The 20,982-nt window shown below is 43.9% G+C and overlaps 1 protein-coding gene and 1 long non-coding RNA gene across 2 annotated transcripts in view; one reads left to right on the forward strand and one right to left on the reverse strand.

Annotated features, from left to right (window-relative positions):
* The window catches only part of FRS2 (fibroblast growth factor receptor substrate 2), a 76,127-nt gene that overhangs the window by 3,397 nt on the left and 51,748 nt on the right, over positions 1-20,982 (forward strand). The gene's annotated exons all lie outside the window — the stretch shown is intronic.
* LOC143776174 (uncharacterized) overlaps positions 5,414-20,982 on the reverse strand; it is a 28,609-nt gene continuing 13,040 nt past the window's right edge. The window contains exons 2-3 of the long non-coding RNA XR_013215784.1: positions 19,324-19,423; positions 5,414-6,810 (exon numbers count right to left, since the gene is read on the reverse strand). This is a non-coding gene — a long non-coding RNA (uncharacterized LOC143776174). The remainder of the gene's footprint in view (positions 6,811-19,323; positions 19,424-20,982) is intronic.

A 20,982-nucleotide genomic window follows, 5' to 3' on the forward strand; every position in this document is an offset into this window, starting at 1 on the left:
CAGCACACGGACTAATTATATGCTCATCTGAACAAGTCCTTACATGGTGGAATTCGGACAGTATTTGTAAGCCAAAACACGTTTGCTTTATTCTTTTCCTGTGCCTTTCTTTCCTACTTTTGGTAGCCTATAGTGCTGCCAAATCCTGACCAAATTCTGCAATACTACTGCTGTCTGAATGCAGGATTTCCAGAGATTGTACAGTTTTTGGATCACTGGCTTAAATGTGTTCTCACCTGTGCCACAAATTTCTGTAACTGAGGCTATGTTCCCACGATCAGGATATTGCAGCGTTTTGGACACAAAGTATTGTCGCTGCATCCAAAAACCTGTGTCATAATCACGCAAGTAAATCCACATGTGTTCAGTGAACCATACGGATTTGCCACATCTAGTGAATGGCTATGGGTGAAACTAGTGTACCCACTGCAGATAACTGACATGCTGCGGCTCATAAGCCTGCACCACGGGTGAGTTTACGCACAGTGGCATGGGATTTCTTGTAACCTAGAACGCAGTGTTTGGGACGCAGCAAAATCTCATTTCCCAACTAAGGGCAAAATCCACAGCATAAATTGGCCATCAATTCAGGTTTGAATTTGCAGTGTGTCAGTTTATTCTACGAGTGTAGCTACAGACTTAAACTTGGCAATCCAGAAGGTAACCTGTTCGGTAAAACCACACTGTTTGGTAACTTGATCTGTAGCGGTCTTTGTTCTTTGAACTTATTTCTCTGCTATAGAAATGCTATATCAGATATGAAACGTAGAAAGGTGAAATTGCTTAAGGGGCACTTTTTTAATGCTACCATCAGAGATGACACTTATAGGGGGTGTTCAAGGTAAGAAGTAAAGTCTGCAGTCAGTGTGATGCGCACACTGTCACGATTTCCCTGTTACAGTCCATGCAGATGGCTATTATTGTAACTGTATATTTGAGATTTGCATACTTGTTGTCTATGCCGACTAGCCTTCTCACTGTTCAAACGGAGGAGATTCTAGCCGCACATCCACATGGGGAATACAGGGAAAGCGTGAGCGTGTGCGCGTCGCACAGTGTCAGAGGTCAGTAGTCTGAGGTCACACTGCTATGTTTTATTCTTGGGCTGGACAACCCGTTTATAATTTAATATACCTATGGACAAGTGGCTCACGTTCTGTTGGACTTCAGCCATTCTTGCATTACTTACCAAACCATTTGTGAATGAGTGTCCTATAATACTACATTTTCCCTGCAGGCTCACAGAGACCAATCCTTTAAGGCCATGTTCACACTTCGCGGTTTTTACCGCGGATCCGCGGCGATTTTGATGCTGCGGGTCCGCAGCAGTTTCCATAGCGTTTACATTAACATGTAAACCCTATGGAAACCGCAAACCGCTGTGCACATGCTGCGGGAAAAACCGTGCAGAAACGCAGCGGTTTACAACCCGCAGCATGTCACTTCTTTGTGCAGAATCGCTGCGATTCTGCACCCATAGGAATGCATTGAACCGCTTACTTCCCGCATGGGGCTGTGCCCATGATGCGGGAAGTAAGCGGATAATATGCGGTTGCTACCCGGGGTGGAGGAGAGGAGACTCTCCTCCAGGCCCTGGGAAGCATAAATAGTGTAAAAAAAAAAAAGAATTAAAATAAAAAATGATGCTATACTCACCTCTCAGCGCTGCACGCGGCCGTCCGGTCTGGTTGCTGTGCTAGCAGGACCTGTGGTGACGTCGCGGTCACATGACCGTGATGACGCTGCGGTCACATGACCGTGACGTCCGAAGGTCCTTCTCGGCACAGCATCTTTGGAACCGGAGCGCCGCGTGCAGCGCCGAGGAGATCCGGACATCAGAGGGTGAGTATATAGCCAATTTTTATTATTTTTACCATTACTATTGATGCTGCATATGCAGCATCAATAGTATAGGAGTAATCCCGCAGCGGAAACCGCAAAACAAACCGCGATAAATCTGCAGGGATAACCGCAGCGGTTTTGCCCTGCAGATTTATCAATTCCGCTGCGGGAGAACCCGCAGAGGGACGCCGCAAAGTGTGCACATAGCCTAAGGGGTCTAAAATATGTCTGTAAAAATAAAGCTTAAAGAGAAGCTCTCTTTAATCTAAATTTAAAAGCCTCTCAATCAGCCAAACCAGATCTCCACTTTGCACTGACGAGGGGCAGTACCCCGAAACACAGCGTCTGCAAATTGAGATTCTGGTTTGGCTATTATCCTAAATCATGTGACAAGGCTCGTTAAAGGGTCGATATTGACTATTAGGATTGCTACCTTCCAATAGGTGGCACTAGAGTTCTAGTCCTCTTCCTTTCTGAAGAGACAATTTGCATATTTCCCTGAGGAGCATTGCGGCTTCAAGTCTCCTCACCTCGACATGCTCACCATTTCACTCTCCGCAAGGAGAAACGATACTTCTTGGATCCCAAAGAGAAGCTGCAAAAGTCAAGTCAAACGTGTACATTAAGGTTTCTGGACAGCTCATAAAGGGAGCTTATTAAAGGAGTGGAGGTAGGGACAGAGTCTGTTCGGTAATCGCATAAAAACTGTACTGTGCACATCTCTCCAACCTGAAATGGAACATACAATACCAGTATTCGTACAATACCCGTACTATACTGCACCGCATTAGTGACGTCAGTAGACGTTGGATCCGATCTTCAAGGTCAGTCTATAATCAGATGCACCATAGATGATTATAGGCTGCTCTAAAATGAAGCCTTAATTGGTGAGATAAGGGATACTCTGTCTGTCTGATCATTTCAGAGATTCTTACATTATTGTAAATTAGTTTCGGGTAAGCAAATGCTCACATTATGCATGTTTTTAAAGGAATTGTCTTAAGAAGGCAAACTTTTGCCGTATGCCCTGTTAAGATATTTGGATATATAAAGGCGGTCCATGGCTTCAGGCCCCCGTCTGAGCCTGTAATTGATGGTGCGCACAGTTTTTTTTTTTTTTTTTTTCATTTTTGCTTTGAAAAGACTTTTCCTATTCATTTCTATTGTAAAATCTTTTTTTTTTTTTTTGCTATTCCCATATATTCCACACATATTCTCTTGAGTGTTTTTTTTTTTTCTCTTCAGGCTTAGGCTAGGTTCACATTGCGTTAGTGGGTGATCGCTAACGGACAGTGTTGCACGGCGAAAATGTCGCAGTTAACGCCGTGCAACGGGTCCGTTAGCGCACCCATTGACAACAATGTAAATTTCGCCTGTAGCGCATCACTAGCGCGTGCCTTTTTCGGCTCGCGCTAGCGATGTGCCGTTCTTTTGTAGCGCGCCTCGGACGCTGCTTGCAGCGTCCGCGGCACACCCGAGGTCCGTTCCCCGCTCTCGCAGATCGGGGATCTGCGAGAGCGGGGACGTTAGTGCGACCCCTAAACGCGACCCCTACAAATACATTCCGTTAGCGCAATCCGCAAGCGCTAGCGCTAAACGGATTGCCCTAACGCAATGTGAACCTAGCCTTAGAAAAAACTTGGGAGAAAAATGTCTCCTCATGGAATCCACTCCCAACTAGGCAATGTCCAATCAAAATGCTGCAAAAAAAAATAAAAATCAAATACTAAAAATGCATCAGGAAAAAAAATCTTATTAACCTCATCAAGAAATTAAAAACTCTAAAGGAGCGTTTCCTAAAGCGTTTCCATAAGAAAACTTGTTTGTGACACCATCAAACTCTGTGTGAACATGCCCTAAGAGAGTAGCACCTTTTCTGATGAGCGCTGTTAGTTCGTCAATGTTGCAGTGCATTCTGGAAGGTGTGTTTTAGACGAGCCAACCATTTAGGCCACATTCACATGTTCAGTATTTGGTCAGTATTTTACATCAGTATTTGTGAGCCAAAACTAGGAGTGGGTGATAAATCCAGAAGTGGTGACGTGTTTCTATTATACTTTTCCTCTAATTGTTCCACTCCTGGTTTTGGCTTACACATACTGAGGAACAATACTGATAGTGTGACGGCAGCCTAAGCCAAAACCAGGAGAGGAACAGTCAGAGGAAAGGTATAATAGAAACATATGCGCCACTTCTGTATTTCTCACCCACTCCTGGTTTTGGCCTACAAATACTTATGTAAAATACTGACCAAATACTGCTAGTGTGAACATGGCCTTGTAATGGTGGTACTTGCATATGTGCCACAGAGATGTAGAAAGGAGCGGAGATTCTCAGCCCTACTGTATCTTGCCTGATCTATGCTGCCTCAACGCTTTTATACTGAAATACACTTCCAGGTTAAAGGGAACCTGTCACCCCAAAATCGAGGGTGAGCTAAGCCCACCAGCATCAGGGGCTTATCTACAGCATTCTGTAATGCTGTAGACAAGCCCCCCAATGTATCCTGAAAGATGAGAAAAAGAGGTTAGATTATACTCACCCAGGGGCGGTCCCCGCTGCGGTCCGGTCCGATGGGTGTCGCGGTAGGGTCCAGCGCCTCCCATCTTCATCAGATGATGTCCTCTTGTGGTCTTCACGCTGCGGTTCCGGCGCAGGCTTACTTTTCTGCCCTGTTGCAAAGTACTGCAGTGAACAGGCGCCCGGCCTCTCTGACCTTTCCCGGCACTTGCGCACTGCAGTACTTTGCTCTGTCCTCAACAGGGCAGACAAAGTACGCCTGCGCAGGAGCCGCGACGTGAATACAAGAAGAGGACGTCATCGTAAGAAGATGGGAGGCCCGGACCGGATCGTGACGCCCATCAGACCGGACCGCCCCTGGGTGAGTATAATATAACCTTTAATTCTCATCTTTCAGGTTACATCGGGGGCTTATCTACAGCATTACAGAATGCTGTAGATAAGCCCCTGATGCCGGTGGGCTTAGCTCATCCTCGGTTTTGGGGGTGACAGGTTCCCTTTAATGGAGAGATTTGTACTAAAGTATTTAGCTCACACATGATTGCTTGGTTATAATTGTAGTAAACTCCTTAAGGGTATGTGTCCACGTTCAGGAAACGCTGCGTTTTTGACGCAGCGCTGAGCCACAGCGTCAAAATCGCAGCGTCCAGATGTTACAGCATAGTGGAGGGGATTTAATGAAATCCCGTCTCCACTGTGCATTAAAAAATCACGTGCGTTTTTCCCGCAATAACGCGCTTGCGTTGCGTTTTTTCAGAACGCAGCATGTTGCTACAATGAGCAAAACACACAGGAACACCGCAGGTGACCTGCCAGTGACGTCAGGTGCATTTTTGGTCAGGATTTTACCTGCATAAAATCCTGACTAAACCTGACCGTGGACACATACCCTAATACTTAATTGATCAGTATGGACCAACCTGATCAAGGGGACTCGTCCCCCATTTGAATGAAAGAGCATTAGTGATGAGCATAAGTACATGTGGGGGTTGCCTGGTTGCTATGGAGGAATCCCCACATGTACTTATGCTGGCTAACAGATGTAAATCATTCAGCTGCGGCATTAAAAACTAAATCTCCGAGCACTAAAAAATACTCTGCGGTCACCCGAGCGTGCTCAGGAAATCTCGAGTAACGAGTATATTCGCTCATCACTAAAGACCATGTGTGTTGAACATTTACGCTATGTGCACACGTAGGAAATGTGGTGCAGAATTTTCTGCACTAAATCTGCATCTCCTGGCAGAATCCGCAGGTGCGTTGTTTATGCGGTTTTAGTGCGTTTTTTTGTGCGGAATTGATGCGGATTTTGTGCAGATTTTACCACTGTGTATTTCTATTAATGGAGGGGTGCAGAAACGCACAAAAGAAGTGACATGCACTTCTTTGAAATCTGCAGCATTTCTGCGCGGATTTTTCTGCACCATGTGCACAGCTTTTTTTTTCCACATTGATTTACATTGTACTGGAAATCACAGTGCAGATCTGCAGCGTTTCTGCAGCAGAAAAATCCGCTGCAGATCTGTACCAATTCTGTACTAAATCTGCATCGTGTGCACATACCCTTACGGTAACTGGCTTTCTGTGACATTCCTATATTGTGGCTAAGGAATGACTTGTTACATCCAGAATACCTCTTTAAGCTGTGAAAATTATTATTCTGCAATTGTTTTTCAGTCACAGGACAGCTCCTGAAATGATTTTGAAACTGCTTTACGCCATGTGCACACGCTGCGCATTCCATTGCGTAATTTTCCGCAGCGTTTTTGATAAATCCGCAGTGCAAAACCGCTGTGGTTTTTACTGCGGATTTATCGCGGTTTTTATTGCGGTTTCCGCTGTGGTTTTTCACCTGCAGTTTCCTATTGGAGCAGGTGAAAACCCGCTGCGGATTCCGCACAAAGAATTGACATGCTGCGGAAAATAAACCGCTGCGTTTCCGCGTGGTTTTTTCTGCAGCATGTGCTCTGCGGATTTCATTTCCCATAGCTTTACATAGTACTGTAAATGCATGGGAAACCGCTGCGGATCCGCAGCAAAATCCGCAGCGGGTGCACATACCCTAAGGGTATGTGCACACGTTTAGTCTTTGCAGCAGATTTTTTGACAATTTAAACACATTATTTATGCATCTTTACTGAAGTCTTTTATTTCTTTGGGTGAACACGCTGAAAGAATTGAAGGTTCAAATCTGCAAGAAAAAGATAGGCAGCCATTTGTGAGATTTCAGGGATCTAATTCACATAGTTGGTACTGTAAAATGATGAGTTTTTCCTCTGGAAAAAAAATGCTGCCAAAATGCAACGTTGTAAACAAGCCGTTTTGTGGCCTAAATGATGATGATTTTGCCGTCCTTGCTTTGCCACACGAGGCTTTCCTTGCTGAGCTCCATCCACTATGCAAACAGTTGGAAGAGCTTGTGTAGAAATGGCAAAAGCATTAGTTTTCCTAAAAAAAAAAAAAAGGTTGAGAGTTCCTACTTATTTTTCTGGAGGTCAGGTTTACATAGTCAGTATCATATTTAATTGTTAGGCTATGTGCACACGTTGCAGATTATTTGCGTTTTTTTAGCTTTTTTGCTCTATAAAAACGCTATAAAACCGCAAATAATCTGCATACATTAAGCATCCTATCATTTTTAATGAAATCCGCAATTTCTGTGCACATGGTGTGCGTTTTTCCGCATGAAAAACGCATTGCGGAAAAATAATGGACATGCTCATTAATTGTGCGTTTTTTTCGCGGTTTTCCCACTGTCTAATGCATTGGGAAATGTCCGGGAAAAACCGCATCAAAAACGCGTCAAAACCGCACAAAAAATGCGCTAAAAAACGCATGCAGTTTTCATGCGGAAATCCAGCAGAAATGTCCGGATTTTCACAGGAATTTTCTGCATGAATTCCTGAACGTGTGTAGGGGGCCTGAAGAGGATAAAACCAGGAACAGGTCCAAAATGTTACATATCTTTCCTTTTATTAAGTGGTGCATGAATATTTGTGAACCTTTCAGAATTTTCATATTTCTGCATAAATTTGAGCTAAAACTACTGTAAATCAGAATTTCACAAAAATCCTAAAAGTAGATAGAGAACCAAATAAATCCAATTAACTTTATTATGAAAATAATCAATTATCACAAATCTCAGTGGCAAAGTACGTGAACCTTTAGGCTAGAGCTACATGAGGATTTTGGCTGCAACAGTGTCACACAACCAAAGTTCGGAAAAGCTGCTACATTGCGGTGCTATAGAAGTGAATGGGCTCGCACTGTGCCACACTATCACAGCAAGCAAGTTGTAACTCGAGTCAATTATTTTTTGCAACTTGCTTGCGGAAGTAATGTAGGTGTCGCAGTGCAATCCCATTCACTTCTATAGTGTTGTAATGTAGCAGTTACACCAAGCAAACTTTGGTCGCACAATGGCTGTTATGGCCAAAATCACTGTTTAGCTCTAGCTTTAAGATTTGAAGATAATTTGAAGGGTTTGGCGTTTTCAATCAATAGGATAACAATTGGGTGTGAGTGGTGACCTGGTTTATTTAAAGAACAGGGATCTATCAAAGTATGATAGAACAATGAATTCTCATTTATATGAGCAAATTCTTAAGGAAAATGTCAGGACATCTGTCCGTGAGCTACATCTCCAGAGAATGTAGGTCATGCAGCAAGATGACGACGGAAAGCACAGAAGCCATTCTACAAAATAATGGTGGTTGAGTACATTTTAAAGTTTTGGAATGGCCAAGTCAAAGTCCTGACCTTAATCTTTATAGAACTGTTGTGGAAGGACCTGAAGAGAAAAGATAATGGGAGAAAACCCAGCATAACAGAGTTGCTGCTGTTTCGTAGAGAGGAATGGGATAAGGTTCCCCCAAGCTGATGTGCATGACTAAATTACACTTATTGGAAATGTTTAGAGGCAGTTATTGCTGCACAAGGGGGTCACACTAGATATTGAAATCAAGGGTTCGCATACTTTTACCATTCAGGCATGAGGTATTCCATCATTTTACTCTATAAAGCAAACCTGTCAACCGGATTTTGCTAAGTATACTACAGACATTCAGGTTGGTTTTGTTACACTGGTTAAATTGGTACCTGGGGTGAAGAAATCCATCTTGTGGTTCTTGTGTAATCAGTGTTAGAAGTTTCCAGTTAATGAGTTGCTCTTGCTCCGAGCTGAGACTGTAGGTCTCATCTTCCTGCTCTAAGCCAGAGAAACCAAGGAAAGATCTGCTCACAGGCTGCCCCGAAGCACAAACAGTCTGTCCATACGATGAGGAACTTTTTTGTGCTCTGGGACGGGACTGTAGGCAGGTCTCTTCTTGGTTTTTCTGGCCTAGAGTAAAGGTACCGTTACACTAAACGACTTACCAACGATCACGACCAGCAATACGACCTGGCCGTGATCGTTGGTAAGTCGTTGTGTGGTCGCTGGGGAGCTGTCACACAGACAGCTTTCTCCAGCGACCAACGATCAGGGGAACGACTTCGGCATCGTTGAAATGTCTTCAATGATGCCGAAGTCCCCCTGCAGCACCCGGGTAACCAGGGTAAACATCGGGTTACTAAGTGCAGGGCCGCGCTTAGTAACCCGATATTTACCCTGGTTTCAATTGTAAAAGTAAAAAAAAAAAAAAAACTAATATGCACGCGCTGCTGCCGAGAGCTTCCCTGCACTGAATGTGTCAGCGCCGTCAGTAACAGCGGTGACGTCACCGCTGTGCTCTGCTTTACGGCCGGCGTTGACACAGTCAACCCTATGGACGCCGGGGGACGTGACAGACATCAGAATGTGAGCATGTAGTGTTTTTTTTTTTTTAAACTTTTACAATGGTAACCAGGGTAAATATCGGGTTACTAAGCGCGGCCCTGCACTTAGTAACCCGATATTTACCCTGGTTACAAGTGAACACATCGCTGGATCGGCGTCACACACGCCGATCCAGCGATGACAGCAGGTGATCAGCGACCAAAAAAAGGTCCTGATCATTCCCATCGACCAACGATCTCCCAGCAGGGGCCTGATCATTGGTCGCTGTCACACATAACGAGATCGTTAGCAGGATCGTTGCTTACGTCACCAAAAGCGTGACGTTGCAACGATATCGTTAACGATATCGTTATGTGTGACTCAGCCTTTACAGATAAGGCTCTGCCTATAGTCCCGCCGCAGAGCACGGGCATATCATTAACTGAAAATTTTTAACACTGATTACGCAAGAACTACAAGATGGAAGACTTTAACCCAGGTATCATTTTTATTAGTGTAACAACACCAACCTGACAATGCTGTAGTTTACTTGGCAAAATCCCGCTGACAGGTTTTTAAAAGCCGACAGTCTAATATCTTTTGTCATTTCATATATTTGGTTCTGTTGATTTATCAAGTTTCTGTAGAAATGTGTAAAATTCGAACAAGCTGCCGCAACCATTCGATCCTGGAGAGACCCATATCTCTCATGGACGGGAAGGAAAAACCTAATAAAAAGCGTGATACTACCCAAATTCATTTATATTTTTCAAACGTTGCCCATACATATCCCAACCTCTTACCTAATTAAAGTAAATTCCCTATTTTCTAAATATATCTGGAAAAGTACAAAGCCCCGCATAGCCTTCCGCACATTGACATTACCTAGGGGTAGAGGTGGAATGGGAGCCCCCGACATAAAGAAATACTACTATGCCGCAGTGCTGTCTCGATCAGTAAACCTAATCAGACAATCCCAGGGAAGTCTGGCAACAGAGAGAGAGACCTCTCCTTTCCCTCTTAGGCCATTCTTAATGACCTACGTGAAGGGGCGCCCGCTCCCCTCCCATCCTAATCCACTCACCCGAACGCTCATAAAAATATGGTCAAAAACACATAACAATCTTGTACCCCCTTCGTCACCGCTGCTAACCCTTTCCGATATCCTAACCCACTCAATTAGGAATCGAGCTAAAAACGTTCCAATAGACCCAATGATAGCTGAGGGAACACTTCTCACACTAGCAGAGCTGTGTGAAAAGCCTAGTTTGACAAACCTTAACTTTTTACAATACTCAACACTTAAAGATACATTGAAAAGAATACAATATTATTCAGATATTGCACGGAAGCCAACCTCATTCGAAACCCTGTGCGCCAAATCAGCCAGACCCACAAAGGTACTTTCCACAATCTACCAAGCACTTTTGACAGAAGAATTAAGCCTCAAGAGAGCCTACATTTTAAGGTGGGAAAAAGATCTAGGATACATGTTTACGCAAGCGCAAGTATCCCACATCTATAAATCCTCACACTGTCCCACAAGTTGTGTTAAAATCCAAGAAAACTCTTATAAGATAGTGTCCAGATGGTATATCTCGCAAACACAACTTCATACCTGGCGATTGAGCTCCCTTGCTAAGTGCTGGAGATGCGAGTCAGAGGAAGGCGACTACTTCCACCTTTGGTGGTTATGCCCGGGAATTCGTGGCTTCTGGACAATGACAGAACAACTGATAAAAGGCGTTACTGGGAAAAAGATACGATTATCCCCGGAAATAGCGCTCTTGAACTTCCCTGTGGGGCCCAGGTGCGCATGGCCCACCATTTTAGCCCAAAACATACTGGCTGCAGCCAAATTGTTAATTCCCACATGCTGGAAAACCACGAACATCCTGACATATCAGCAAATGCTGAAGAAAATAGACCAATTGTACCGCATGGCTGAATTGGTGGCCCTGGTGAACCACTCACAGCCTAAGTTTAAAGAGATTTGGCGCCCTTGGAGCACATTCAGGTCGTCCGCCAGACTCAACGCAGTCGAGGGTTAACTAAATCTGGATAACATAATCCATGATGCCTCCCCCCCTCCCCCCTTGTGTTCCCCTCCCCAACCTCCCGCCTTTGTTTCTACTTTCTTCCCTCCTTTTCTTTCCCCACACTTCCTTTCCTCTTTCTCTTTACTTTACTCTTTTCTATTATATTAGACTTTAAGGAGTTATTGTATATTTTATGTTCATTGACGGAGCTTGCGTCTTTTTTGTTTTCACCATCACCCAAGCTGATGACTCCGGCAAAGAAGGAGTTCCGTTCTCTTGTTAAATGTTAAAATTTGTTTAATGCTATACTTTGCTCCATGTCACAGAACAACTGTTATTAATTTTGGCTATTTGCATTACTTCTCAATAAAAAGAACATTGAAAAGAAATGCGTAAAATTCTGAAAGGTTCACAAACTTTCAAGCACAATGTAGATGTTCCTGGTATTTGTTCCAGTTCTGGTTATAGATATCCAAATGCAAAATTCTTACTTGAAATCGCAGGTGTGTAGCCTTATAGATGTTGGCCACCACTCGGACGACCCATTCTTAACCTCTTAACCCCCGGAGCTTTGTTGGGTTTTGTGTTTTCGTTTTCAGTTCCCCTCCTTCCCAGAGCCATAACTTTATTTTTCTGTCAATATGGCCATGTGAGGGCTTATTTTTTGTGGGACGAGTTGTACTTTTGAACGACACTATTGGTTTTAGCATGTCATGTACTCGAAAATGGGAAAAAATTTCAAGTGCTGTGAAATTGCAAAAAAAAAAGTGCAGCCCCACACTTGTTTTTTGTTTGGCTTTTTTGCTAGGTTCACTAAATGCTAAAACTGACCTGCCATTATGATTCTCCAGGTCATTATGAGTTCATAGACACCAAACATGTCTGTGTTCTTTTTTTTATCTAAGTGGTGAAAAAAAATTCCAAAGTTTGCTTAAAAAAAATTGCGCAATTTTCCGAGACTCGTAACATCTCCATTTTTCATGATCTGGGGTCGGGTGAGGGCATATTTTTTGTACGCTGAGCTGACATTTTTAATGATACCATTTTTGTGCAGATACGTTCTTTTGATCGCCCGTTATTGCATTTTAATGCAATGTCTCAGCAACCAAAAAACATAATTCTGGGGTTTTGATTTTTTTTTTTTTTCTTGTTACGCCGACTAGCGATCAGGTTAATCCTTTTTTAATTGCTAGATCGGGCGATTCTGAACGCGGCGATACCAAATATGTCTGTTTGATTTTATTTTTGTTTTATTTTGAATGGGGCAAAGGGGGGTGATTTGAACTTTTATTTTTTCTTATTTTTTTCATATTTTTAATCTCATTTTTTTATTCACTTTTGGCATGTTTCAATAACCTCCGTGGGAAGCTAGAAGCTGCCATAACTTCATCTGCTCTCCTACATAGAGGTAATGCTCAGATCGCCTCTATGTAGCAGAATTACTGCATTGCTATGAGCGCCGACCACAGGGTGGTGCTCATAGCAATCCGGCATCATCAACCATAGAGGTCTCAAAGAGACCTCTGGTTGTCATGCCGACACACCGCTGACCCCTGATCACGTGACGGGGGTCAGCGGTCCACGTATTTCCGGCCCAATGGCCGAAAGCGCGCATTAAATGCCGCTGTCAGTTTGACAGCAGCATTTAACTGGTTAATAGGCGCCGGTGGATCACGATTGCACCAGCGCCTATTGCAGGCACATGTCAGCTGTTGAAAACAGCTGACATGTCGCGGCTTTGAGGTGGGCTCACCACCAGAGCCCACCTCAAAGCGGGGCTTCTGACGTCGGACGTACTAACCCATCCGACTTCAGAAAGGGGTTAAATACTATTTCCTTAGTGTAAAATAAAATTAACACACACTCATCTCCCACACTTGCAGCGTTCCAGCACTATCTACACGTGGCCTCCCAGGATTTGTGTGACATGATGCCATGTGAGCATTGCAGCCAATCAGTGGCTACTAATGCGCTGCTTTGTCCACACTTCCATTGTGCAATCCTTGGATGATAAAATAGTGTGAGAACTGCAATCCATTAGCGAGTGCTGATTGGTATTCCACATGAGCCCTGAAAGACCCAGCGTCATCATCACCGGAACGCCAGTATTGTTATTTTCAGTTATGTGTAATATATTGTCCAAGTAGTGGACAATTCCTTTAATAGTAATATGAGTATAAGGGTATGTGTCCACCTTAAGGATGGCCGGCGGTATGGACGGAGCTGCAAACCCGCTCCGCCCTAAGCCCCGCCCCCTTCTGTGACGCGATGATGCCGGATGTGTTCATTGCACACATCCGGCATCATCGCACCCCACACATAGGGCCCTGTGATATACCTTGCAGCGGCGCCGCAAGGTACACGGACATGCTGCGATCTTAAAAGACGCGCAGCATGTCCGTTATCGCAGGGCCGCCGGGTGCGTGTTACCACGTATAGTGGAGACGGGATTTGATAAAATCCCCTCCACTATGCTGTAACATCTGGACGCTGCGTGTTTGACGCTGCGGCTCTGCGCAGCGTCAAACACGCAGTGTTTCCTGCACGTGGACACATACCCTAAAGAATATTTGTTTAAATGACAATTATATAATGTTCAATAGTCCTAGCAGCAGGGCTGTGGAGTCGGTGTCCATTTTGGTGGAGTATAAAATGAACCGACTGTGACTCCAAAAATGTATAATAAATTGGGATCAGTAGTTCAGTCCAGGATGTGACGTAAATGTTTTCATAAGAATTTGGGAAAGTTGTGTAATGTCCTGTAAATGTCTGTTCTGTTCCTGATCTAAGGATCTCAGCTTTTAGTGGAGATGAATCTGTGCTGCACTTCATGCACATGCTCAGTAGTGACCAGTGCTGTGGAGTTGGAGGTTTGGCTTACTGACTCCACAGCTCTGCTTTGCAGACTCATTATCCAAGTGTTTGTCACTGCTTTCCCATAGTGGGTATAGGATAGATCGTCTGGTTAGAATATAGTGTTGTTGTCAGGGACTAAATAATTTAATAATTTGCCTAATATACCGTACATGGGAACATGCAGAATGTACAAAGAAAAGTAACAATATACTGGTAACTAAGGGTCCTTTTTATCCATCTTCATTTTCTTGGTGACTATCATTTTAGTGCTTGTGAGTTGTTAATATAGCTGTCCGTACAGAGCTTAATATAAGTCACGTGAGTGTCAACATTACGCTTTATATAGACATTTAAAATAAACAATCTCTATTGTCTGTGCCCCCAGATTTTACCACTATTAAAGAGGCACTCCATGTAAACACTGTTATGCCTGGTGCATCCCATGTAGCATTGATATTACTTCTTTCTTCTGGGCTATTTCTTTGCTACTTTTGCACTTATATTTTGTGACTGGAGCATCAATCCTTCTGGATTGTTTTGTGGCACAGCCTGCTTTACAATGATATAGTACAAAACTTTTAGGCTATGGCACACGTTGCAGATTTGACTGTGTAATTTTCTGTGCAGATTCTGCATTTCTTGGCAGAAAATGCAGGTTAGAAATCCTTTTTGGTATGTGCACACGTTGCAGATTTTTGTGCAGATTTCTTCCTTTTTTTATCCCTGCAGATTTCTATATGGAGTGGATGCAGAAACGCAGCAGTTCTGCACAAAGAATTGACATGGTCCTTTTTTGAATCTGCTGCGTTTTCTGTGCAGATTCTTCCGCACCATTAGCACAGCTTCTTTTTTTTTGCCATTGATTTACATTGTATTGTAAATCACTTGCAGATCTGCAGCGTTTCTGCGCGGAAAAAAGATGCAGATCTGCAACGTGTGCAGTGTGCACACACCCTAACATGCATTTCTGTGACTTGTACTGCTTGAGGATTTTTTCTGTTGTATGTCAAGCAGAAGTGTATTTTCAGGCTGTTGGTTGTTCCTTAAAGAGGTTGTCCACTACTTTGTCATTGATGAACGATTCTTAGGATAGGTCATCAAGGTCTGATCGGTTGGAGAAATTGCAACCAGCTGTGTCCTACGCTGGTCGCCGCATCGTCAAAACGACGCATGCGGAAGCATCCGCATACAGCTGCACGACCTGCGTACCTAATGTTAAAGATAGGTACGCAGGCCGCATGCAGAAGTAGGCGGAGCTGGCGGTGGAGGTGTGGTGGAGGGCGGGGCTTCACGGAGGAAGTCCACAGCTCCTCAAAACGCTAATGTGAAACCTGCCTAACACTCGGTACCCCCGTTGATAAGCTGTTATTGGTGTCTGCGGCCGCTAGCCGGAAATGCTCGGTCTTCTGATAGTAGCTGCGGCAGGGTACTGCAAAGTAACTTCCTATTGATTTGAATAGGATAGGTCATCAATGATAAAGTAGTGGATAACTTCTTTAATATGGTAGGATACGTAGCTTTTTGTGCTTGTAGATCGGAATGTCATTGTTACATGGGGCCCCTAATCTTGGTTTAATGGGGGCTTGCATTAATAACTTGATTAACAATACAGTAGCTTTGTAACATATTATTCTGTCCATTGCAATTGCTGAATTTCTGTTAGACTAACTACATTATAGCTCCAAAGATACAGTATACAGCATAAATAAAATCAGTAGATTGGGACTTGTACAGTTCCTTGTTTTTATGACAATTTTATATTTATGGAATTTTTTAGATTTGATTAAAGTTTTCCCAATGTGTACCTGTGGCTGGATTCAGACATCTGTGTTTCACTGACTGCCATCTCTGGGCATGACACTGGTTCACTAACCCAATCTAACAGCTAGGTCTCTGGAGTCAAACTCATGGAGGTGAAGTCAGTATATAATGGTCCAATTACGACTCCTAAATTATATAATAAAGTGGGTTCAGTAGTTCAGTGCAGGATGTCCTGTGAATGTTTTCATAAGAATTTGGAAAAGGTATGAAATGTTCTGTAAATGTCTGTTCTGTTCCTGATCTTCATGTCTCGACTGTTAGTTGAAATGAATCTGTGCTGCACTTTATGTACATGCTCAGTAGTGAGGCAGTGCTGTGGGGTCGGGGTATGTACATGCTCAGTAGTGAGGCAGTGCTGTGGGGTCGGGGTATTTACATGCTCAGTAGTGAGGCAGTGCTGTAGGGTCGGGGTATGTACATGCTCAGTAGTGAGGCAGTGCTGTGGAGTTGGGATATGTACATGTTCAGTAGCGAGGCAGTGCTGTGGGGTCGGGGTATTTACATGCTCAGTAGTGAGGCAGTGCTGTAGGGTCGGGGTATGTACATGCTCAGTAGTGAGGCAGCGCTGTGGAGTTGGGATATGTACATGCTCAGTAGTGAGGCAGCGCTGTGGAGTCGGGATATGTACATGCTCAGTAGTGAGGCAATGATGTGAGGTTGGGGTATGTACATGATCAGTAGTGAGGCAGTGCTGTGGGGCAGGGTATGTACATGCTCAGTAGTGAGGCATGCTGTGAGGTTGGGGTATGTACATGATCAGTAGTGAGGCAGTGATGTAGGGTCAGGGTATGTACATGCTCAGTAGTGAGGCAGTGCTGTGGGGTTGGGGTATGTACATGATCAGTAGTGAGGCAATGATGTGGGGTTGGGGTATGTACATGATCAGTAGTGAGGCAGTGCTGTGTGGTCGGGGTATGTACATGCTCAGTAGTGAGGCAGTTCTGTGGGGTCGGGGTATGTACATAATCAGTAGTGAGGCAGAGCTGTGGGGTCGGGGTATGTACATGCTCAGTAGAGAGGCAGAGCTGTAGGGTCGGGGTATGTACATGCTCAGTAGTAAGGCAGTGCTTTGGGGTCGGGGTATGTACATGCTCAGTAGTGAGGCAGTGCTGTGGGGTCGGGGTATGTACATGCTCAGTAGTGAGGCCGTGCTGTGGGGTCGGGGTATGTACATGCTCAGTAGTGAGGCAGTGCTGTGGGGTCGGTGTATGTACATGCTCAGTAGTGAGGCAGTGCTGTGGGGTCGGGGTATGTACATGCTCAGTAGTGAGGCCGTGCTGTGGGGTCGGGGTATGTACATGCTCAGTAGTGAGGCAGTGCTGTGGGGTCGGGGTATGTACATGCTCAGTAGTGAGGCAGTGCTGTGGGGTCGGGGTATGTACATGCTCAGTAGTGAGGCAGTGCTGTGGGGTCGGGGTATGTACATGCTCAGTAGTGAGGCAGTGCTGTGGGGTCGGGGTATGTACATGCTCAGTAGTGAGGCCGTGCTGTGGGGTCGGGGTATGTACATGCTCAGTAGTGAGGCCGTGCTGTGGGGTCGGGGTATGTACATGCTCAGTAGTGAGGCAGTGCTGTGGGGTCGGGGTATGTACATGCTCAGTAGTGAGGCCGTGCTGTGGGGTCGGGGTATGTACATGCTCAGTAGTGAGGCCGTGCTGTGGGGTCGGGGTATGTACATGCTCAGTAGTGAGGCAGTGCTGGGGGGTCGGAGTCAGTCAAAGTTGGTGGTTTGGCTTAACATCTCCACAGCCCTGCTAACAGCCTCAAGTATTTCTTTGCCGTTCGTACACAGACCATGAAACAGACATGTTAATTTAGTATTACAATACTTAAAGAAATTTTGTTAATTCTGTTCCCTTTTTTCTTTGTGTTTCTAAAAAATAACGAATGGATTGCGCCGTCCAATTGTATTATGTACTGCCGCAGTCATCACAATCTGTAGACCAAAGATAATACTACGTGGCATATTGCCTGAAAAAAAGTTCCGTGAGGCCAGACAAAGTTCATTTAGAAGTATAAAAAAATCTTTCACCTAAAACTTTTTGTGGAACAGTTGCTCATGTGTCAACTAAGAACTTCAAACACGACTTGACTCCTTTTTTACAACTAAAAATACATTTCATGTTTTCATTATATGTAATATCATCTACTAGTTAAGATGGGAAATGTAGAACTCAAGACAGGTTGGTGACATCTTGGTTGCATGGAAGTCTTCTACTCTTTGGTAGTGCCCGATTAATTTTTCTTTTTCTGCACAGTATGAGAGATTCCTGTACTGAGCAGCAGTATGTTGCGCAGATCTCTCTATTAGTAGCCTACTAATAGGCAGAGCCAGGCTTGTAGTTGGCTGCACTGACTTTGAATTTTCATAATGTGATGAATAGAAGCTGACCAGGCGGCCCCCTGACAATAGGCTCCCCTGCGGAGTGCCACAGTGCTTTTCTGTAAAGATGTGAAATGCATCAATGAGCATGAGCTTCAAGAGGAGTTTATCAAAGTGAGTCCAGCCCTAGTGTTTCATAGCTAGTTGAGAGGTCTTCTCAGTATTTAATCAATAGCTCCAATAATCAGCCATCCATAATGTATTCGTCTGGAGCTCATTAACTGGCAATACAACTCGATGCAAAATTATGTCTTTTGAAATTGCAATTCTGCCGAACCCACAGCAGCTTTGTCCCATGTTCCTGAAATTGTACTGTAACCGCACACAACCTGGCAGCATGTCATTCTTAAGTATTTTCTTCCTGAAAGTTAATACATATCTTTTTATTTTAAATAAAAATTACAAATATTTGCAGTCGTCATTCTCCCACATTAGTTAAGGTGAAGAAGTTAGAAAACTGGAAAGCGTTATTTCTATATTAAAAAATAAACTTTTTTTTAGAGGCTATTTTTACAAAAATAAATTCCAAAGAGAAACTGGAGAAGAGACAAAGTGCAACTAGGATCTTACCTGGGGAACAATCTAGGATATGCACGATGGTGTTCACACAACCACTTACAAGGCTAATGCAGACCCATGAGGAGATAAATATATAGAACTGGAGAAACAAATGGGTAATTCTGCACTGCCGTGGAGACAAAATGAAGGATGCCAATCCAATTTCGGGTGGTTTTATTTGTCAGTGCGTTTCAAACTATATCACTTCATCAGGATAAACCACAATCAATGGTTCGTGGCTTGTCCTGATGAAGCTATATACTTCGAAACGTGTTGACTAATAAAACCACCTGAAATTGGATTGGCATCCTTCATTTTGTCTCCATGGCAGTGCAGAATAACCCATTTGTTTCTCCAGTTCTATACAAAAATAAATTGGCATATTAAGGTTGATAGAGCAAATAGGCTGTCCTCAGTGATCTTAAAGGGATCCTGTCACCAGTTTTGGCCGATCTAAGTTACGGCCATCATCTTTCAGGGCTGATGCACAGCATTCTATAATCGGATTACCCAACCTGTAAGAGAAGAAAAATAACTTTTATTATACTCACTTGTGGGATGGTCCGGTCCGAGGGGTGTCACAGGTCTTGGTCCGGGCCTCCCATCTTCTGATCGCCGCCCTCCTGCTTGCTTCGTGTGGATGACGTGTCCCTGCGTTGCAGAGGATAGAAGAAGCTTTGCAATATATTTATCCATATGTGAAAAATGCCGATGACCCACTGATATCATACGTACCATTTTTGTTTTTTGCGTACAATTACTGACAGCTTAATGAGGCCTAAATGTTTTTTTCCGCTGCAATCTCTGGCAATCCACTTTAGGAATTAAATGTAATGTTGCTATCTGGAAATGGCCAACAAGCTGTTATAGACTCCTCTGTTCTGTTAATTATGCTCTCCTTTAGGGCTTATTTAAAAAGGCCATTTTGTAGATATAATGTAGAACTGTGTGGCTCGCACCACCATGTAAAGGGGATGTTTTGTGCCGCTCAATTCTGCATTGGTGGATTAGCAATGCCAATTATATTGATGTTGTGTCCCCTAAATACCTGCCAATGGTATACACATTCCAACAGGTATGTGAAGATGTGACAACGGCACCACTTGCCTCTTGAAGTGGTAGTTAACAGCACCAAACAATCCCTTTCAAGCTGAATTTCGTCATCAGAAATCTGTGCCATTTTGGTATTATCTGTATGGGTCGGACATTTAGATCTATCCACTATAGGGTGGTATATGTTGGATTAATTGTGCTCTTGAGAATGGACGAACCCCAGTTCTCTGCACAACCACAGTATGAACTAGTTTGTCTGCTTGCTTTACGCTCAAACCTTAAAGGTATCTGGTACGTTACATAAAGCAAAAAATGCGTCTAACAGACAGGTAATTGCAACTTGGCTGCCTGCTGTGCATGATGCCGTTCTTCCCCAGCACAGATTGGTCACAGACCGCTCCTGCCAGGGATTCAGCTGTCTCTGCTGACGCAACAGGTGTGACTTTCAAGGTGATTGTGATTGACAGCCGGCTCCCCCAGTTAGGCAGTGGGGATCCGGCTGTCAGCCAGTATAGACCATGGAAGCCCCACCTTGTCAACAGGATGAACTGGAAAAGAAGTCTCCGCTCTGTAGACGTGACGTCAGCAGAGGCCTTTGAACCCCCAGCAGAACTGTCTGTGACTGCTCTGTGCCAGGGAAGAACGGTGTCGGGCACGACAGGCAGGTAAGTTGCAGTTGCCTGCCTGTTCTTAGATACATTTTTTGTTTTGTTAAGTCCCTGATACGACCTTTAAGGGAATTTCAGAAAGCTGAGCGTTGGTAAAGACGATACTTGTCATTGTCCTTTGATATTTTGACTTGTATAGTCCCATATTACTATTCAGTTTGCTCATATTAAACATTGTGGTTAGAATCTGCATGGTGTAATACCGCTCTATCTCCTGGAATGTTTAATGTGTTTTAGAGTAATGGCTAGCACATATTTAACATGCCTCTGCTATTATATCACATTAGCAAAGTAAATATAATTTTGGGTTTTATACAAACATGTATTGCCTGAACCTGTCTCTGCATTCACAATGATTTATTTATCGCATTATTTAATCACCTAGTGCATATTAGACATCTTCTGTAATCCATAGCAACAGCAAGGAGTGTGATGTATGATCTGTATACCATATAATAGTATGATTAGTGATTATCTGACCATCGGGAC

This window comes from Ranitomeya variabilis, chromosome 5 (assembly GCF_051348905.1).
Source record: "Ranitomeya variabilis isolate aRanVar5 chromosome 5, aRanVar5.hap1, whole genome shotgun sequence".
In the NCBI taxonomy this organism is placed as follows: Eukaryota; Metazoa; Chordata; class Amphibia; order Anura; family Dendrobatidae; genus Ranitomeya; species Ranitomeya variabilis.